At 39.3% G+C, this 8,903-nt stretch overlaps 1 long non-coding RNA gene across 3 annotated transcripts; it reads right to left on the bottom strand.

Annotated features, from left to right (window-relative positions):
• Nucleotides 1-4,293: 4,293 nt before the first annotated feature.
• LOC113074886 (uncharacterized) lies at nucleotides 4,294-5,960 on the bottom strand. Of its 3 annotated transcripts, XR_003280844.1 has the most exons (5): nucleotides 5,722-5,960; nucleotides 5,456-5,576; nucleotides 5,095-5,150; nucleotides 4,783-4,861; nucleotides 4,294-4,640 (listed from the first exon to the last, which is right to left on the bottom strand). It is a non-coding gene; the product is annotated as an uncharacterized LOC113074886 (long non-coding RNA). The 3 variants fall into 3 exon arrangements; XR_003280842.1 differs by having other exon boundaries at nucleotides 4,294-4,861; XR_003280843.1 differs by having other exon boundaries at nucleotides 4,294-4,861; nucleotides 5,456-5,573.
• Between the last annotated feature and the right edge of the window lie 2,943 nt (nucleotides 5,961-8,903).

Genomic DNA, 8,903 nt, shown 5'->3' with positions numbered 1-8,903 from the left:
AGTTCTTTATTGTGGTCATTAATTTTAGGAATCACAGAATGAACCTTTTGGAAAAATAAAGATGAAGCAACAAGATCGAATGAAGAGGTGTATAGATTTTGATAAAAATTTGAAACATGAGACGAGATCATGGAGGGGTCATTAGATAATGAATTATTAATATTTAGAGAGGAGATCCTCTTATTACTTCCACGTTTTTTTCTCTAGGTTGAAAAAGTAAGCAGAGTTTTTTTCCCCAAACTCGAGCCATTTAGCTCTCGATCTAATGAAAGCGCCTCTTGCTTTCTCTAAAAATAAATCATCCAGCCTGCTTTGTAAAGCATAAAGAGATTGCTTGACATTCCTTAAAATTTGGCTCATCTTTCTAATTAAATCTGTAACTTCTTTATTTTTAACAGATGCTCTATTTTTTCCAAATTGCTCCCATTTAGATGTGGCCGAGATATTAGCCTGAGACTTCACACTCTCTGCAATTTCCCTAATTTGCTGACAATATGATTCAGACAGTGAAAAAGAACAATTTAACTTCCAGTAACCAGGGCTAACTTTTCTTCTTTGCTTAGATTCATCATCAGAAAAAGTAATATCAATTGCTGCATGATCTGTTAGAGGTGAGGGTGAGATTTCTGCTGATGTCAAATATGAAATTAAAGAGTTAGATATTAGCCACAGGTCTATACGAGATTTTTGAGAAAGATCAGATTTAAACCAAGTGAACATGGGGCTATCGGGGTTTAAATATCTATGTGCATCAATCAGGTTCAGACATCTACATAACTTTCCTATTAAGGGGTTAACACTGTTAGACACAGACCTAGATGGAAATCTGTCAGCAACAAAGTCTGGTGCTTCATTGAAATCACCACCAATTAATGTAAAGGCAGATGGATACTTAAGTTTCAGATTATTAACATTAGAGATTATACTATCAAGAAGAGTTTTATTGTTTGAAGAATTGTTGAACCCATATAAGTTAGCCATTATAAAGAGATTGTTATTCAAGATAAAAAAACAACTGAGATAATCCATCTTCCTATCCCTGAAGAAAGCGTTTCTATAATTTTTCCCTGAAATCCATAATCAAGTAGAATAGCGACCCCACCTGACGAACTAGAGTTATGACAGAAAGATATAGAGCTTCCCCGAACTTTTCATCATTCACACAAGAGTGTCTCTTGCAAAAAAATAAACATCCCTTTTCATGGATTTACAAAACAAAAATAAAGCTTTTCGTTTATTTAAGTCACGTAGCCCCCGAACATTCAAAGAAAATCAAGAGAAATACGAACTAAAAATAGTAGTGGAACTCAACTCGGAGTAAATGGAACTGTTACAAATAGATTCGACAAATAAAGTACTTCTTAGAAGATATGCAGAGCATAAAGCTCGAATTCCCAATAAAGCTTGGGAAGGCCAACACACGCTGTTGTGGACCCCGAAAGAAAAAAAAAATATATATATTATTAATAATAATAATAATAATAAAAGGTTAATAATAATAATAATAGTCAAAAAAGGTTAATATATATATATATATATATATATATATATATATATATATATATATATATATATATATATATATATATATATATATTAGGGGTGTAACGGTTCACAAAATTCACGGTTCGGTTCGATACGATACACTGATGTCACGGTTCGGTTCGGTTCGGTTCGGTACGTTTTAGATACAGCAAAATGCAAAAACATCTCAACTTTTCAGAATGCCGCAAGCGCACCGCGGGTCATGTGACAAGAACCAACCAATCAGCTTCATCCTTTCCCATAACAAGGTTGAGAGCTCAGCCAAGATGAAGGAACAGCTGATCATAGTTGTATATGGATTGCAATTTTGAAATAAATTCAGTAGCAGAGCTACTGCAAGCGATTTTTAGAGCTGCAAATCCATTTATCCTTTGCTGAAATTTCCGCGTCTCATGGAGAGAGCACGTCATTGTTGCTTAGCAAAGACAGACGCCTCATGAGCGCTTCTGCCCGAGCGCTTTGGAAAGGAGGAGAAAGACGTGCTTAGCGTTTTCCACGCGTTTTTAGGAGCGATATGTGAACGGACCCTAAGGCGCTCGCTCACTCAGCACGCGCTGAAGGCTCATTGCAAAATGTCTAATGCATTTAACAGACCAGAAATATAAGATCCTAAAATAACCAACAGGTCTGGTGTTTGGGTGCACTTTGGATTCCCTGTAAGCTATAATACTGGTGTCTAAATGCTGCAGGGATAGTTTGTTGCGTGCATGTTTCTCCTTTTTTTCGTCTTTTCCCAGATACTGACACAATAAGGTGATGTCGGCGTAAATGAGTTGACATGTTTCAAGTATTCACGCTGGTGTTTTTTTTTTTTTTAAAGCAATGAAGCAACCGCGCGAAGCCCTCACTATATAGGATTTTAGAAAGAATGCAGAGCTCTAGTGTAGTGTGCAAACTTACCACAGTGTGGATTTCAGAAAGTGTGCAAAGACTTCACGTGCACACTTACCATAACATGGATTTACAAATAATGTTCTAAGGAGGGGCTCTCATGTCACTCTGATCGAGCAGCTCATAGATGGAATCATGCATCTCAAACAATATGTTTGAGAGTCATCTTCTTTTTCTAGTCTGTTAAACGCATTGGCCATTTTGCAACGAGCCTTCAGCGCGTACTGAGTGAGCGAGCGCCTGCTGAGTAGCCTAACATAAACATAAGTTGGTGTTTTTTTCTTCTTCGGGAGTGTCAGGGGCGTTGCCTGTTACGTCGTTTGGGTTATTGGGCTACCTTGTTGAACGCATATCATTATATTTCTCTTTTTTTTTTTTTTCAAATATAATTAATTAGTCCAAGGAACCGTTCGGTATGCATAATGCGTACCGCGTACCGAACCGAAAGCGTCGTACCGAACGGTTCAATACGAATACCCGTATCGTTACACCCCTAATATATATATATATATATATATATATATATATATTATATTTATAAAAATAAATAAATTGTAATCGGGTTTTGAAAAATCAAAGTGTAAGAGGTATACTATATATCATACACAGAAATTCTCTTCCCGTTAATGAAAGCAACTGGCCCATTAAACCCAGCTTTCTTTCCTTCCTTTCTTGCCTTTTCAACGAGTGGCCAGAGTTTGTATCTAGCCTCTTTATCTTCCTGAGTGAGATCTTCCAGGATCCGAGTTTTCTTCTGTTTCAGCAGCTCAGATCGTTTGGCTTCCGCCCATATGGCATCACGGCAAGTGCGGGATAAAAACTGGACGATGATATTCCGAGGGTTGGAGTTTCCAGACTTGGGGCCAAGTCTATGTGCGATGTCAACCACCCACGTAGGAGGGGACGTTCTCGCGACCTTGTGCAACGTTCCCTAAAAGTTATCTAAAGGTAACGAAAGTTCAGAACCTTTACAGAACATTAGGGACGTTCTTGAAACCTGAACAGAACGTTCCCATACGGTTCTCTGTTGGTCATATAATAACGTTCCCATTATTACTTTAGGGGGACGTTCGATATTGGTTATTATATGGTCACATAACAACGTTACAAAGAGGACATTTGGGATGTTAACAGAACGTTCTCACATGGTCCTCTGTTGGTCATATCACTGTAAAAACTAAAGGTTCCTGGAGGCACCTTTTGGGGTTCTTCACTTCGCCACACCGGCGGAACCGTCTGAAGAGCCTCTAGGCACCGCTCTTAATGGTGGTGGTTCTCTGAGGAACTTTCAATGGTTCCTGGAGGAACCCTTTTATTATGATGGCCAGGAACCACCTGGGGTGCTTCAAGGCACCATTTCAGTTCTTTAATGCCCCCCCCCCCCTGGTTTATTTGTCCTGCTATTGACCTTTTTAATGATTAAAAATAAAACAAATGCGTATAAAACAGTTTATTGATAAACAACAACAATATCCATAATCACAATACTGCACATCACAATCCCATTCATGGCAACATCAGTGTTAATACTGCTATAAACAACAACAAAAAAAAACATTTACACCTTGGATAAAATTAGAAACAAATAAATGTGACTCAATAATCTTAGAACTTTAAAAAAACATTTTATGTACCTAAAACAATGATTTAAATTTTAGAAACAATGCAATTAATAGTAACATATTCTTTCCTGTTCTAAATAGTGGTGACTGATTGGGAGAATTCACACAGGACATTTCAAGAAATTGATAAGCCTCAAGATAGATGTAATTAGCTTAATAAACCAGTTTCTCAGCAGTGTAAGTTGTTATAGTTGGGTTAACTTCGAGAGCAGTGAATGGGAGAGTATCATAAATATATTTTTGCATTCTCATTTACTCAAATAGCAAAATGAAAAACTCTACAATAGCATTTTCACAACTTTCAATCAAAGGAAAAAATCTGACAGAGACTGATAACAGCAGTCAGACAAGAGAACAATGTCAAATTTAGCATTCCTCCCAAAGACTCTTGGATTAGAAACACCCTTGCATTAGCATTAACTATTTTTTTCTGTAATTTGATATGAATGTGATATAATACAAAGTATAGTGTTATAAATGCACATAATAAAAAAAAATCAAAATATACAAACATTGTGAGGATTCACGATACAAACACAGCTGAAACACATCATCAGTCTTGTCAAAATTGTCCATGATCTCCTGCATGGCCAACAGATACAGCAGAAAAACAATGCGCTTTAGTGAACTTTTAATTGCTTTTCTGTATAATGTTGAACAGAACATAGTTACTCATAGTAAGTTGAACTCATGTCGGCAGGTTCATCAGCAAGAAGCTCCTCACCATCAGGAAAGTCTGCAGTGCTGCTCTCATCTAATGAGTCTCCTGTTATTACCACAGCTGTTCTGAGATTCTGTGTAGGCTGTTCATTGAAAAAAATAGTGATATACATCAAATTAAATAATAAAATATTTACATTTATTCATTTAGCACAGGTATTTTTTTATTATCTTAAAAATGAGGAACACCACAGGAATTATTTATGTCATATTATTGCATTGAATAATGGTTGTAGACTAATTAAGTACACAATGTGTCTATAATGTGTGTGTGTACACTACATATGTCTACACACATGGACAAACTCATACTTACCTCATCATATACAGTCCAGGACAGCATGTAACAGGAAGGGCAATGGTTTAATTTCTCTAAAATAAAAAAAATAAAAAAGAACTGTTAATAACCTATAAATGGGGTTAAGTGAGGTTAACTAAAGTTCGGGAGCAGGGCCATGCCTCAAACAATCACCTAACTTCCAAACCTCTCCCTGAGCCATCAATTCAAGATTCCCTGATCAACCTGACCATCATCCCATTCCCTCGACCCCTTCATCCTCTTTCTACTCTTCCCCAGTTGCATAGTTGGTTTGTGGCGTGGTCCTAGCTAGTGAAATAATTAAATGTTTTAGAAGGGTTTCTGGTGTGTGTCTGCAACCGTTCACTTGTTTACACACCTGCAAAATATGGGGTACGTCCAGAGACGTCTGTTTATTGTCAGTCAGCATCCGACATCAGCAGCTGTCTGTCCACTGCCTCACAGGTGTCCACTACAGAGCCACATTTCTTCATTAACTGCTGAATAAAAAAATAACATATGGGTAGTTTTTTTTATTGTTTAATTCAGTTCAGTGTAACAGTGTATCATATATAATTTTGGATTAGGCCAAGCTTAAACACTATTTCAGTTATTTCAATGTCAAATAAATAATTAAATACTTACATGGTGCTGCTCTGTGAAGCTTTTGAGACTTTCAGAGAAGTCATACTGGATTTTCTGAGGAGAGAAAATTATCAAAACCAGTTTAAGTACGTTATGTGCAAATGTAACGTACGTTGATGTCACAAGGTGACGATCTTCCCGAATTTTGGTTCCGCCCGGAAGTGTTTCCGCCCGGACCGGAAAAACAGAACACCGGAACTTTCTGGTAGCGCCGTAAGAGGGAAAATCAGGGAATTCGATGCACCTGTGCCTAGTTAGGGACAGCGGTTGGTGATTGGAGGATACGCTGGACAAGGCAGTACTTAAGGCCAAGTTATTTCACAGTCTGGGAGCTCTTTCTGGTGTGTGTGAGAAGCACTGTGTCGTGCCCGTCTTGGTGCGCTGCTGGTGGCTGTCTAACTCTCTCTCTCCCTCTCCCTCAGGCTGGAATTGTATGATTGTGAAGACATCGCGAACCTTAAAGGTTGAGAAGTGAACGGATTATACGGCGAATTGAGACGACGTGAAAAAAGGGATTGGAAGCGGCATTGATGTGAGTACTAAGAGCAAGCCGAAAGTGCCCTGTATATTGACCTGGTGTTGTGTAGATCTCCCCAGGAGGAGGAGGGCCGAAGGAATACTTATTGAAGTAGTCACAACGACGACATCACTAGCTAGGCCGCATATTCCATCGCCAGATCCGAACCAAGCGAAGTGAAGGAAGACGGGTGTCCTTTTCGTACACTGAGTGTGGTGGGTGAGTCTTCGTGCTGTGAAAACCTATAATTTTGACGTGGTGCTGTATATTGCTGTGGGTTGCTGTGTATTGCCGTGTGTCCTGTCAGATAAACCCCCGCCTTCACGCACTTCCGTCGCGGGAGGACAAGGAGACTGCTGGTTCTAGCCTAGTTCAGTACAGTATATGTTGTGAGCGTGCTTCAGATCTCCGGAGATAGCACGGTACGCTGTGTTCAGCCCAGAGGTGAGAGTCATTCAAAGCAAACTAACTGTGCTATTGTGCCCAAGTTGATACCTGTGGAGAGAAAAGGAAAGAGAGTGAGTAACACAAGGAGAAACAGAGGAAACCTGTACTTGCAGTACGCTGTGTTCAGCCCAGAGGTGAGAGCCATTCAAAGCAAACTAACTGTGCTATTGTGCCCAAGTTGATACCTGTGGAGAGAAAAGGAGAGAGAGTGAATAACACGAGGAGGAATAGAGCGAACCCTGTACTTACAGTACGTTGTGTCCAGCCCAGAGGTGAAAGCCATCCAAAGCAGAGTAACTGTGTTTTGTGTCCAAGTTGATACCTGTAGAGAGGAGGAGAGAGAGTGGATAACGCGAGGAGAAATAGAGCGAAACCTGTACTTACAGTACGCTGTGTCCAGCCCAGAGGTGAGAGCCATTCAAAGCAAACTAACTGTGCTATTGTGCCCAAGTTGATACCTGTGGAGAGAAAAGGAGAGAGAGTGGGTAACACGAGGAGAGACCGAGGAAACCTGTACTTACGCCGCTGCCTGTGGAGAAAGAGAAAGCGAGTGAGCACCCAAGGAACGAACTGTGTGAACCAGTACTTACTGTGAGCTGCAATCAGCGAAGAGGTGAGAGCAAAACCAAGCCGAATTAACTGTGCCTTGGCGTCCCAGCCGTTGCCTGTGGAGGAAGAGAAAGAGAGTGAGCACCCCGAGAACGAACTGTGTGACCCAGTACTTACCGTGAGTTGTATTCAGCGAAGAGGAGGAAGAAGGAGGGCGCTACGGATACCTAAGACTCTGGCCGGGCCCCGAATCCCACGCCCCGGATCCCCGTGGCCCCCTTGCTCCCTGACCTCTTCCCGGCCATAGCCCATCTGGAGGGCCGAGTCAGAGTTTAGTTTTAATTGCCCTTTCCCTATTCCCCAAGCTATTTTTAAATATTTAAATAAAGATTGTTTTATCACTTACTTGTTCTCGTGTTGTTTGGCCATTGGGTTGGCTTTGGGGACCTCCTCGAGGTGGAAGTTGAGAAGGGGTGTGGCTTAGTCAAAGCATAGCCGCCCCTGGGTGTGACATTAACATGGATGTGTAACTATTTAACAAATGTAAACGAAAGAGTTACAATCAATAAACATGTAAACACATAAACATCATGCGTACACCAAACTAATAATGATTGTTTGTTACCTTGTGTTTGTGGTCCCCATTTCGTCCCACAAAGTGCATTAGACTCGTAAGCATCGCGGCTATTAAATTAATGGTTAAAACAAACATACAAAAAAAAAAAAAAACATACAGTCTAATGTGTCAGTGTAGGAATTAGTATACAAATAATAAATCTGTGTATTTATTTCGGAGTCTACTCACCTTGCGCAACGGTTGTTTCTTACTCTCTTTGAGGAATGGAGCCATTACTTCTTTGTATTTGAAATCGCTCTTCCACGCACGCGCGTGCGAGCAAACAGTAGGAGCGCGAGGACGCGTCCAAACCTCATGCATTTTCTTCTTGACAACAGCTGAACAATTATTTCTGAATAATTTAAACTTATTTTATTAGGCAAATTAAAAAAAAAACTCTAAATATTACTATTGTACCGATTGTTATAATTAGAATATTTTTTTCAATCATATTTTTAATGTTTGCTTTAAAGTTTCAAGGTAAACTATCCATCTTCAAATGATTTAACATTTAGGCTATTTCAATAAAACTATTTTATTTATTTATTTATTTATGTTTTGACAGAACAAGTGTGAAGATTTTTACATTTAGTTTTTTTTTCACATGGAAAGTGCCACAAAAGACATTGTTCCATCACATTCCTAAAAAGTAATTATTAATAATAATAATAATCAGTCAAATTTCATTTTTGTCACATGAATCTCTTGGTTCTTCCAGATGCTGGCTTTTACAAGTGAGATCTTCCAGGAACCACTTTAATGTTGACAGAGCTTACAGTAACCCTTTTTTTAAAATGTGAGTTCCTCCAGGAACCTTCAGAGCACGTTGAGGTCTCAGTGTAATGAAAGGGTGACTCCAGAACCTCAGAACTGGGAACAAAGAGCTTCAAGGATCCCATGAGTTCCTGCACGAACTGCAAAGACTATAATGGTTCTTCCAGGAACCATATAATGAGAAAAAGAGCTTTGAGGCACTTAAAATACATTTTAAGGTTCCTGGAGTACTCAAAAGGATACCTGAGGCACCTTTAGTTTTTACAGTGTAATAACGTT

The sequence above is a fragment of the Carassius auratus genome, unplaced genomic scaffold, assembly GCF_003368295.1.
Source record: "Carassius auratus strain Wakin unplaced genomic scaffold, ASM336829v1 scaf_tig00015585, whole genome shotgun sequence".
NCBI lineage: Eukaryota > Metazoa > Chordata > Actinopteri > Cypriniformes > Cyprinidae > Carassius > Carassius auratus.
This window is presented reverse-complemented; position numbering and strand designations above follow the sequence as displayed.